Source organism: Agelaius phoeniceus, chromosome 27 (assembly GCF_051311805.1).
Source record: "Agelaius phoeniceus isolate bAgePho1 chromosome 27, bAgePho1.hap1, whole genome shotgun sequence".
Lineage (NCBI taxonomy): Eukaryota > Metazoa > Chordata > Aves > Passeriformes > Icteridae > Agelaius > Agelaius phoeniceus.
Window position 1 is genome coordinate 2821057 of NC_135291.1, and position 12707 is coordinate 2833763.

The 12707-nt window shown below is 50.4% G+C and overlaps 1 pseudogene; it reads right to left on the minus strand.

The window, feature by feature from the left end:
• Positions 1–1558: 1558 nt before the first annotated feature.
• Positions 1559–12707, minus strand: part of LOC129132018 (uncharacterized) — a 234639-nt pseudogene continuing 223490 nt past the window's right edge.

Here is a 12707-nt window from a genome sequence, read left to right on the forward strand (position 1 = left end):
ATGGCCCCTTCCATTGCAAAAACTTTTTGTATTAACAGAGTTGCTCCAACAACAAATCCAGAAAGAGCATTTTGTCTTTCTAACCGTCCTTGGAATTCTCACATGTTTGTTATCAAAAAACAAACTGGCAAATGGCGCTTACTCCATGATCTTTGAAAAATAATGCAGCTATGGAGGACACAGAGGCCTTACAGCCAGGTCTCCCGTCTCCTACCATGATTCCCAAAAATTGGCTCTTGACTGTTACTGATTTAAAAGATTGGTTTTTTGATATTCCTTTACATCCTGATGATGGTCCTAAATTTTCCTTTTCAGTTCCAAGCACAAAAATGCAGGCACCCTTAGAGCGATATCACTGGATAGTTTTACCTAAGGGCATGAAAAACAGCTGTACTATTTGCCAGTGGTATATTGCTAGGTCCTCAATTCTGTTCATCAACAAATGCCTAATGTTCTTTTGCACCATTCTATGGATGATATTTTTGTAACAGCTGAACAACAGGAAGTCATGGAGGAAGCCTTAGTTAGCCCTTGTCACCAAAGCTGTAACTCAGGCAGGGCTTTGCATAGCTCCCAAAAGGTACAAAAACATCCTTCGTGGAGGTGTTTGGGGTGGTGCATTGGAGTCTCTTCAATTTCTCCCCAAGGTCTTCAAATTCAGACAAATATTTGCACCTTACATGATGCACAAAAATGTTTGGGAACAATCAACTGGGTGCACTCCTTGTTAGGGAATTCAAATACAAAGCTAAAAGTCCTTTGTTTGAATGATTAAAAGGAGATTCCGACCTTTTATCACCTAGACAACTTACATTTCAAGTTCAGCAGGTGCTGCAATGCCCAGCTGATGTCATAATAAACCAACAAGCTGCACACTGGGCACCTGAGCTGCTTTTCTTTTTAATAATCTTGCATCCAGCAAAACAGCCCCATGCCTTGATGTTTCAATGGGACCCCAATGCACCAGACTCTTTGTTTATCACTGAATGGATTTATTTACCACACCAAATGACTAAAACCATCAGTACCCAACATGAAATGATGGCCCAACTGGTTGTTAAGGCCTGACAGAGACTCATTTCTCTTGCAGGAGGGGAATTTTCCACTCTTTTCCTACCTTTAACCACCTTTTATTTGAATTGGATAGTTCAGGGATCAAGGCTCTTCAGATGGCCTTTCCTGAATTCAGTGGACAAATCTAAATACATCCTCCAAAACATGAGTTGTTTTAACATCTTTTAAAAGCTTTTTTTAAGCTTTTTTTTTTTTTTCAATTGACAGAGAAACCCAAGAGGAGTGAGGTTCCACTTCAAGCCTTAACAGTATTCACAGATGGTTCTGGTCACTCTCAGAAATCTGTGGTAGTATGGAGAGACCCCTCTTCTAGTGGGTCTAATGGAGAGCAGATTTATCCATATCTGAGTGGTCCCCCCCAATTGTTGAACTTGCTGCTGTTGTCAGAGCTTTTCAAAAATTTTCTGTTCCTTTTAATCTGCTTACAGATTCAGCTTATGTTGCAGGAATAGTGATGAGAGCCAAAGCATCAGTTTAGAAAGAGTTGAAAATTCACAACAATTTTATTGGTTGCAGCTCCTTGTTTTTTCCTTAGAAAATTGAACATTTCCTTACTTTGTTATGCATATTTGTTCACATACAGACCGTCCCAGATTTTTAGCTGAAGGGAACAGGCAAGCTGGCCTTTTAACAATGCCTGTACAACAATCTGTTCTGCCTAATAAGATAGAACAGCCTAAATTGATCCATTTGTTTTTTCACCAAAATGGTGTCACTTTGATTTGGCACTTTGGCATTAGTAAAGCCCAAGCTTCAAGAACTATTGCTGTTTGTCCTGATTGCCAAAGGTGCTGTTTTCTCTCTATTGCAGGAAGTATTAATCCCAGAGGGCTTCAGAGCCTTAAAGTCTGGCATCAGACGTTACCCATTTTTGTGAATTTGGTCATTTAAAATACATTCATTCCTCTATTGATACCTTTTCTGCTGCTCTTTTTGCATCTGCCCATTCAGGGAAAACAGCTTACGATGTCTCTAGACACTTCACTGCTGCTTTTGCCATTCTTGGTATACATCTGAAGTGAAGACAGGCAATGGCCCAATTTATATTTCCCATCGAGTTGCTAACTCTTTTGCCTTCTGGGGAATTATGCACAAAACAGGTATTCCTCATTCCCCAACAGGCCAATCTGTCACAGGCTCATGGCTCCCTCAAACATCTCTTGGTACAACAGAAAGGGGGGCCAGAGATGGCAACCCTGCCAAGAGACTGCAGAAAGCCCTTTATGTGATCAACTTTTTGAATTGTTCTTTGATGGACCCCAACCCACCGATTGTTCCACATTTTAATCATGAATCACAATTGCAACAAAAGGAAAGAAACCCCTGCATTAGTGAAGGATCCAGAATCTGGTAAGATATTGGGGCCTTATCCTTAGGCCACCTGGGGTAGAGGTTTTGCTTGTGTCTCCACAGAGAATGGTCCTGAGTGGATTCCAGCAAAGAATGTGAAGCCGTTTTTAAGAATCTTTGAGTGCATCACCTGAAGATTCACCTTGAACACCAACATTGGCGGAGAACCCTTGTGAACAGGACCTCACCACCACACCAGCGCCTGTTTAACCTCTAACAGACTTATGTCCTTAAGAAAATGGTTAAGATTACCCAGTGGTATCAGGGTTTACAGGGCTAGGAAAACTTCTGGGGGATTGGAGACTTGGTGGATGGATAAAAAATTTAGTTAAAATAGGCTTCTATGTATTAGGCATTGTATTATGTATTGTTATGGTTATTCCTTGTATTTACAGTGTGAGAAAAAATTAATAGACAAGTCACTTAAGAGTGTATTTTTGTTTGAACGGATAGGGGGAGGGATGGGAATAAAACAGAGAGAACAGTAGAACTGATAAAGGGGCCTGATATCTGAGGCCTGATTGAGTGGAAACTGTGGGAAAGACAGACACAGATAAAGGTTCCCTGGGCAAGAAGTGATCAAGAAACATGTTGTGATACTTTGTGACATTACCAGGTGACCTGATGTCCTGAAGAATGTGTAACCAAGGGAAATTGTTACAAAAAATTGAGCCCTATAAAACTACCATACAAGTAAAACCCTATATAAATCCCTGGCATACTCAATAAAATTGGCTTCTGATCTGAAATCGGATGTCCCGTCTCTCCATCGTCATTAACCCCCCTAGGTGGGGGGAAGATGTTGGAGAGATTCCTTTCCCTTCTCTTTGTCCTGCTGTGATTTGGTTGGTAATAAATTCACTCCCTGTCTCAGGCTGGCTCTATTTTGCCAATGCTGGTGCTCTGGGCGGGATCACTCCCATTCCTGCACTCAACTCCCAGGCCTCTCCACAGCCAATCAGAGAATGTGATGAACAAGAGTCAGCCAATCAGAGAGAGCAGTTCTGATGACTCACCAGTTGCTGGGCAGACCCACAGCACCCAGTGTTCCCTGGACCCCACCCTCCCTGCTCAGTCACACCCCAATCCTCCCTGCGCAATCACAGGAGGTCCCAGTCAGGTGCAAGGCCACGGGAAGGGGCTGCAGCTGCCACTGGCTCAGGAGCTCTGAGGGCAGAAAAAAGGGGGTGACACCGGGATGGGGGACACTGGCAGGACTTCCCTTAATGGTGCCTCCATTTGTGTTGGCCCAAGTGAGAGCTTCTGGAGAATCTCTTCCCACACACAGGACACTCATTGGGCCTCTCCCCAGTGTGGATGTGCCTGTGGGTGACGAGGGTGGAGTTGCGCCTGAAGCCCTTCCCGCAGTCGGGGCAGTGGAAGGGCCTCTCCTCTGTGTGAATCTGCTGATGTACTGAAGCCTGGACAGACAACTCTTCAACTAATTAAAGTTGAAAAGAAGGGTATTTTATTGCAGTGCTGGACACATAAGGAATCATTTCCAAATGGATGTGCAAGGAGTTGCAGACTCCTGCTCTCTATTTATACAGAAAAGGTTTTACATATCCAAGCGGTTTCTAAGGATGCATAATACATAATCATTATCTGTCCACTTTGTATTATAGTCAGCTGAATACCTAATATGACTGCGCAATTGCACTGCCTTAATTGGGTCTGTGGGATTTTGAAATAAGGGAGTGGGCGTATGTGAAGAAGAAAGCTCTCTTCCTCATGGTAAACTCTTCACCCATGGCGAGTTTGCAGGACTTTTTGATCTGCTGGTCATGGTCCAAGCCACTCCAAACTGATTATTCTTAAGGCAAGATATTTCTATGGTCTCTGCTCCTCCACAATTGCTACATCTATCCCTGTCACTCCGAGCTTTACTTTCTAATATATTTGTTACTCTTTCACTAACCTATGTGATTTTTGCTTAGCTAACATACCTTCTTAACTAATTTTAAAATCTTAACTAAAATATGTAATCTTCTACTATCTCAGTTATACTCCCAGTTGGCCCCTTGACTCATCCACAGTTTTCAATTATCGTAAATACATTTCCAGCTGACCCCTTGACTCATTACGATGAGATTGGAGCTGCTCAGAAACCACTTCCTACACTCGGGACACTCATAGGTTCTCTCCCCAGTGTGGATCTTGCAGTGATTGATGAGGTTGGAGCTCCACCCAAAGCCCTTCCCACACTCCCCACACTTGTAGGGCCGTTTCCCCATGTGGATCACCTGGAGCCAGATCACATCTGAGCTCCAGAGCTCCAGCTGAAGCCCTTCCCACATTCTAAGCATTTGTGGGGTTTCTGCCAGCCATGAGTTGTCTCCACCACCTCTGAGTTCTGAATGAATCTCTGGCTGCCTTCTGGACACAGGGGGCATCTTTCCTCCTCACAGCTGCCAGGGCTGGGTTTGCAACCCCTCCTTGTGTGGGATCTCCAGGGCTTATCCTCCCCATTGGATTCCCATGCCATGGAGCTGCTCAAAACGGCCTCTCCCATGAGGTTCTGCAGCAGGGATTTGCTCTCCCTGGTCTCTGTCTGCAGCTCAGTGCCTGGGGAAGGAAAGGAAAGAAAAGAAGAGGAAGGAATGAGGAAGGAAGAAGGACAGAATGAGAAGGGGAAGGAGCTGTGGACAAGGACAGGATGGGATTTGCCTCTGTGCCAGAGGGAAGGGGAAGGAGATCCCCCCAGTTCATCCCTGGCAGGACGGCATTGGTAGCGGGGTTGTCCTGCAGCCAGAGGAAATGTTGGGCTGAGACATGAAACAGAGGAGAGGGAGAAAGGGGCAGTGACTTCCTCCTTGCCTGCCTCAGTGTCCCAGGCCATCTTCCTTTTCCTCGCAGCCTCCTCCAGCTCCATCCAGACAAAGATTGGGATTGACAAATCCTGGCTTGGGGGAAAAACAACAGGTGAGGCCCTTGGTCCTGCTTCCCAAGTCCAGCTCAAAAAGTAACTGCCCTGTTCACAGTTGGATGGGCCCAGACCCTGCTCATCTCCAGCCTCCCCCACCCCTCCAGGCTGACAGGATCCCCCAGCTCCAGGATTGGCCTTCGTTGCTCTCCCCACTCTGATGCCAATCAGAGTCCCAATACCAATGTCCCCCCCAGCTGGTACCACTGCCCCAGCCAGTACAGACAGTTTGCCACAGGAACCTTCCACAGTTCTCCAAAGGGGCATCTGTGTCTCACCCTTGGGGCCCTGCAAGATCCAAACATCCCCTCCCCTGAAACAAACCCTCCCAGAGATCCTCCAATGGATTTGGGGTGAGTTCCCCCTCCCCACTCACCTGTGAGATCTGGGGGGATAGATGCTGCCAGGGCCAGGGGAGCTGCAGACTCAGTGGGCGAGTGGGAAAACAGCGTGGTTCTGCTGCGGCTCCTCCTCTTTCTATTCTTCTTCCTGCTCTTCCTTTTCCCATCCTCTGCTTCTTCTCTCCCTCCTCTTCCTATTTCTCCTCCTCTGTGCCCAATCCAGATCCTCCTTTCACACCCTTCTCTCTCCCATGGCTGCAGCATTTGGGTGGAAGGAACCAGGGAACATCCCATGAGCCCCCCAGGGATGGGCAGAGGGCTTGGGAATCCACCCAGTGCAGATCCATTCCCCTCCAGAGCCCCAGGGAATCACTCCAGGGATCAAGCAATGGGGACACAGTGGGATCCCCACGGAACCACCCTTTTTCTATCCCATCCCCAACTTTCCCTCCCCTCTCCTATCGTTCCCCCAACCCAAGGACCCCTCCCAACTCAATCTGGGGATCCCATCCCTCTCCCACTCTGAATCCTCTTTTTCCCTGCACTCCCACCCCTTTCCCATCGTGCCTTCAGCTCCACCTCTCATCCCTATTTGGTTTTGGGGGATGCAGGTCCCTCCTGCTCAGTCTGGGGGGTCACATCCCCCCTTTCCCTCAATTCATGCATCTCCTGGCTGCTTTTTCCTGGGAGCAATCCCTCAGTTTTGGGACTTTTGGGGTGTAGTTTAAGAGTGTGACAGCTCTGTCTGGCTTTCCCCTCCTGTTGTGGCCTCTCAGCTGCCCCTGACACCCTGGGGGGGCTGGGATTTTCTTCCTGGGGACAAGGATGTTCATCCCCTTCCAGGAGCCCAATGCCCGGCTGGGGCTCCAGTTCAGGGGGTCCTTGAGCAACTGCCCCAGAACCTCCCCCATGGTCTCCCAGCACAGCCAGAGCCACTTGGCCTGGGGTCCCCAAAGGCCTCAGCAAGCCCCAAATCCCTCCCAGGAACCCTCAACTCCCTCAAACTCAGCATCCCCCACATCCCCTGCAAGTTCCCCCCATGGCACCAGCCATGGCTATGTCCCCACATGTCACTGCCCATGTCCCACCGTGTCCTCACCCATGGCTGTCTCCCCACCATGTTTCCATCCCTGTCATTGTTCCCCACATCTCCATCCATGCCTGTGTCCACCCACATCCCCATGAATGGCTATGTCCCCCTCCATGTCCATGTGTCCCCCAGCTGGTTCAGGAAAAATAAAATACCTCTTTGAAGAAAAGTGGAAAAAACTGTTTATTACACACAATAAAACCTAAACAATATTAAACAATAAAACCTCTTGCTGCTCTAAAAGAGAGACAAACTCACCAAGTCCCTCTGTGGGCTGTAGCTCAGCTCACTCAGTCCCTTATCAGTCCCTCTGGTGCTGGAAATGCCGCGGCCCAGGCCCGGCCTGGTGGGCCACAGGTGTGAGCTGCCCGTGCTCTTCTGGTGTTCAGGCCAGAGCAGGTTTAAGCAGGTCCAAAGAAAAGGGAAAAAACCCCACAGTAGGGAACTACTTTGCCTCAGCCAGCTAAAACTAACTAAAAGCAAAGGAGAGCTCTGTCCCGCTGTCTGTCCATCCGCAGACAACACAGTGCAGGAGCAGGAATGTGGAGGAGTGAGTGCAGTTTCTGAAAACAAACTCTGCATTTCTTCTCTCCCTCTTCACTCTCAGGAAAAGTCTTAAAGGTACAAAACTTATTATTCAGCATAAACAGAACAGACTGGGGATACAAACATCATATAGTCCACCCTGAACATACCTTCAACACCATTCAGTACTCCCTGATGTCACCAGAAGATAGGATTGAATGCAAAAGATTTTATGGGGTTGAAAGTCAACAAATCTGCCCTCCCCAAGGAATTCCCATTGTAGGTCTGTGTCCCAATGGATGTTCCTGCTGCTGGGTTTATCTAGCTGCCCACAGGGAACCAGGAAGATGCGGAGCCTCCAAGCCAGGTGTCTTCCCAACACGGATCACCAGGACCATGGATCACCAGGGCTCTGCCCAACAACGCTCACTGAGGATCATCCAATGTAGATCGTCTCATGGGGGACAGAGCTGGAGCAGCACACAAAGCTCTTCCCTCACGTGGGGCACTCACAGGGCTTCCCTTAGTGGCGCCTCCGTTGGTGTTCTGTCAAGTGAGAGCTCTGTGAGAAGCTCATCCCACACTCCCCACACTCGTAGGGCCTCTCTCCAGTGTGGATGCGCCGGTGGATGGTGAGTTTGGCATTTTCCTTGAAGCCCTTCCCACAGTCGGGGCAGCGGAAGGGCCTCTCCTCTGTGTGAATCCGCTCATGTTTGAGGAGATCGGAGCTCCTGTGAAACCTCTTCCCACACTCAGGACACTTGTAGGGCCTCTCCCCAGTGTGGGTGCGCTGGTGTTTTCTCAGGTCTGAGCTCCACCCATAGCTCTTCCCACATTCCAAGCAGGTGTAGGGCCGTTCCCCCGTGTGGATGACCTGGTGCCGAATCAATGCCGAGCTTCCTCTGAAGCTCCTCCCACACTCCCCACACTCATAGGGCTTTTCCCCAGTGTGGATCACCTGGTGTCGTATCAGTTGGCCCCTCTGCCTGAAGCTCTTCCCACATTCCCCACACTCAAATGGCTTTTCCCCAGTGTGGATCCTCTGGTGTTGGATCAGGATGGAGTTGTGGCTGAAACTCCTCCCACACTCCCCACACTCAAAGGGCCTCTCCCCAGTGTGGATCACCTGGTGCTGCCTGAGGCTGGAGCTCCAGCTGAAACATTTCCCACATTCCAAGCACCTGTGTGGCTTCTCCCTGCCATGAGGCTTCTCCACCAGCTCCAAGCTCTGGCTGGATCACAGGATGCATTCCTGGCTCACAGGGGCTCTTTCCTCCCCAGAACTCCCTGGGTACGGTTTGCAGCCCCTCTTCATGAGGTACATTCGGGGCTTTTCCTCCTCCTCCATCAGGCCACACCCTGAGAATTAAAAATCCTGGTTTGCAGAAAAAATCAAGAGGAGAGCAGCTTGGACTGGGAAAACCTCCATGCCCAAGTTCATCTGGGAAAGTTATTGGGCATCTTGTGTCTGAAAGAACCTCCAAAACACCATGATTCAGCACAAAAATCCTCTAAACATCAAGATGCAGATCAAAAACTTCCCAAACGTCATTATTCAGCAAAAACCTCCTTCAAAATACAGAGATTCAGCCCTCACAAAGCACAAAAGCACCAACATTTGCCCAGTAAAGCTCAGAAACCCCAAGATTCAGCCTCTGTGAAAATCATGGATTCCCCCTCCCCTGGTCACCTGCTGCATACGGACAAAGCTCCTGGGGCTGGGGGGGAGGCTGCAGATACAGGGAGGAGTAGAACCGTGTGGTGCCACCTCTTTCTGCTGCTCCTCCTCCTCTGTTCCTGCTCTTCCTCACACTCCTCTTCCTCCTACTATTCCTCCTTCTCCTGCACAATCCCACCTTCTCCTCCCACGTGCAGGGTTTCACCATTTTGTTCCTCAACCCTGCTTCTCCTTCCCTTCTCCTCCTGCCCCAGGCCCAGCACCCGCTGCCGGCTCCCTCTTGCCCCCAAACCCACAGCATCCCACGGCAGGGGCAGGGATGGAGCTGGGGCAGGTCGGGCTGGGGCAGCGCTGGGCTCCCGGCCGCTCCCGCCCGCACTCGGTCCCCACTGCAGCCGCTCCCGCCAGGACAGCGCGGGGGGGCCCGGCCTTGGCGCTGCCCCACTCCCACCTCCCCAAATTCCCCTCGAGGGGGGCGCTGGGGCCGAGGGGGGGGGGGGGGGGGGGGGGGGCAGGTTGGGAACGCTGGGATCCGCGGGTCTGCCTGGCAACTGCTGAGTCATCAGAGCCGCGTGCTCTGATTGGCTGAGCGCTGCCTGAGGGGGCGGGATGTCCCACAAACGCGGGATCCCCATGAAAGGAAGAAGAGGAAAGTGTCTTTACAATCAGATGCTGTGAATCTGATGAGAGATAGACCCAGGAACTTGTACGTAAGGAAGCGACAGGAGAAGCCATCAGTTTAAGAAAATGTTGTTAACTGATGACACAGACTGCTGCTCAGCCAAGGTCCTGCCACATTCATGAACTTCGAGAAGAAGAACAACAAAGACTTCACAGAGCCATGAATATCGGCTGCTACACAAAAGTAGGGATCATATCAAGGGGATATGTAGTAAGTGGATTGGGAAGTCTCTTCCTCTCAAGTACACCACCCAATGAGGAAAGGAAGAGGGAGATGCAGCTGGGAAAATAGGATGAACAGGAGGCTGCGTCCTCCACCAACTGGAGAGACCCTGTAGGAAATGTCCCATGGCCTCTCCCTTTCTTTAGGAATGAAATTACTTTTACAGGACTCCTCTGTCTGCTTTGTGGACAGAATCCTCTGGTGATGTCAATTTTTCCACACACCTTGGGACTCGTCCGGAATTCTATCCACCGTCTGGGGCAGCGGGCAGTGAGTGCAGCTGAAGGTGCCTCACCCAGTTTGGGTGATCGGCCCCCTTGGGGGCGGCAGCACCGGGGACTGTTTGGGTACCTGAGAGTGACCAGGAGAAAGATGAGTGACACATCAGGGGGGGCTGTGAAGAGTCAGCAGGGAGAGAGCACTGAAAATCTCATCAGTGAGTGCACTGGGATCTTTGGGGAGTGAGCACGGCAGGGCACCCATGGAGACAGAAAAGGGAAAGCCAGGAAGGGGTCCTGTGCCAAAGGGATGATGATCCCAAAATATCTCTGAAGGGTCCCTTGGGAGAAGGTTGAGGTAGATTGCACACTCCCTCAGAGGCAATTAAGGACTTGGACACCCAGGGGGGCAATAAGAGAAGTGGAGAAGGGATTTGGACAACGGGATGGATGGCATTGGTGTGCTGGGAAGAGACTGGGTGAAGGGGAGTGTGCAGGAATTTGGTTAAGGCAGGAAGCAGCAGGAGGAATCTATGTGGTGAGAAAAAGAAAAGGGGAGGAAGAGAAAAATACTCAGAATTTGGATGTTTTTCAGCAGAGTCTTATCCTCAACATTTGCCAGCTGATCATTTGTATCCCCGGTTTCCAGGAGAGGAAAACAAGGAGGTCAGGGTTTCAGGGGGTTTCTCTGTGGGGGGCAGCGGCAGCACCGGGCGCAGAGGTGCGGGACCGGGAGCACGGGCTGGGGGCCTGGGGGGAGCTGCGGGGCCGGGCCGGGGCTGTGGGGCAGCCGGGGCTCAGCACCGGGCGCTGCCTGACCCCACCAGCCCCGGGCAGGGCCGGCAGTGGCCCCCGGCCCCCAGGAGGCTGCGGGACGCCCCGGCCGCTGCCCGGCCCCGTGGAGCTGCCGGCCCTGCCCGCCGGGGGAGGCGCCTTTGGACACTGCGGCAGGACAGGGACCGGCTCTGGGATACGGGCTGGGGAGGGCACCCTGAGCACAGGGACGAGGAGCAAGGAACACCTGGGAAATACAGATTGTACATGGAAGGACTGAGATTTTCTTTTCTTTTCTTTTCTTGGGATCACCACAGAAACTTTGCAGAAAACTCAGCAGCTCTCAGAGGATGAGCACCCACAGGCACTGAGGGGGGCTGCAGGAGGGGCAGAAGAAGGCCCTGCAGCACTTGGGCACAAAGGCCCAGCAGGTGAATGCAAGAAGGGAGCAGAAAAAGGCCAGGCTGAAGGCAAAGGCCAGGGCAGAGTTCCTACAGCCCCTGAGGGATCAACCCCAGGGCCCAAGGGGGCCCCAGCACCCAGGGCACGGCTCGGCCACAAGCACCCGGCAGAGGCATTGCCCTCCTCACCAGGGGACAGCCCACCCAAACAGCCCCTGGCAAGGAATCAGGGCTCCAGCTGCAGGGCACAAGGACACTGCAAGCACAGACAGCAGCACCCTCAGGACCAGCAAGTCCACCCCTTGATGGACATGGATTGGCAGGGCTGTCACAGCTCCCATCACACCAGGGACCCTCCACACTGGAGCCCTTGAGAACATTCAGGTGGGTCTGCATTGAGAGGAGGCCTCTCCTGATGGACACAGGGGCCTCTGAATGCACTCTGAATCTTAGACCTAACGGGCAAAATAGGAAAGGCGTGGTTTAATTATTAAGGGAATAAGTGGGAAAGATGAGCAGGTATGATTTCACCAACCACTATGAGGAGATGTAGGGGATACGTTTGAAATACATTAATTTCTTTTTCTTCCTACTGTGATTGCAATTTACTGGGAAGGAATTTGGTGGCTGGATTTTTATATTGTAAAAGGTGATACAGAGGCTTATGATGTTGTACTTATGTGTCAAATGTCTGGCAAGGCATATGCTGAAGTGAACCCACAAATGTGGACAGTCCCAGGGAAAGAGGGAAAATTAGATATGGAGCCTCACCAAATTACTTTGAAGCAACAAGGACAAGAGGTTGCTTGTATTGATTTAAAATCAATACCCTATTCCAAGAGAGGGAAGGAAGGGCTTACAGCTTATTACTGACTCTCTCTTCAAGGCAGGGTTTTGGAGCCAGGGATCTCTCCCTACAACACTCCAGTCAAGAAACTGGATGGATGGACACAAGGAGGAATCACAGAATTTTCAAGTGTTAAAAAGCAAATTAACTGAGGCTCCTGCCCTGGCCCTCCTAGACAGGGAGAAAGAATTTGAATTGTAGGTGGATGTTAAACAGGGCCATGCTGAAGAATTCTTGTGTTAAAATGTTTAACCCAGTGGCCAGAGTGGCCTCAATGTCTGCAGAATTGTGCAGACACACCTCACATGGGAACTGAGGCCTGAAAACTGATGACAACAGGAGGATCTCCTATTCACATCTGGCATCAAATTACAGCTTTGACAACCAAAAGAGCCTCTAAATGGATGAGCAGGGCTCGGTTATTACAGTATGAAACTTGTTCAGTGGCACAGGAGGATTCAGAACTGAAGACAGGGCAAGGGTTTAACCCAGCCTCCTGTTTGAACAGCCTGGAGAGGGGCTGGCAAGAAACTCAGGTGTTGTAGTGCGTTTTTATACTTTGTAATACTTTGAAGTAGTTTT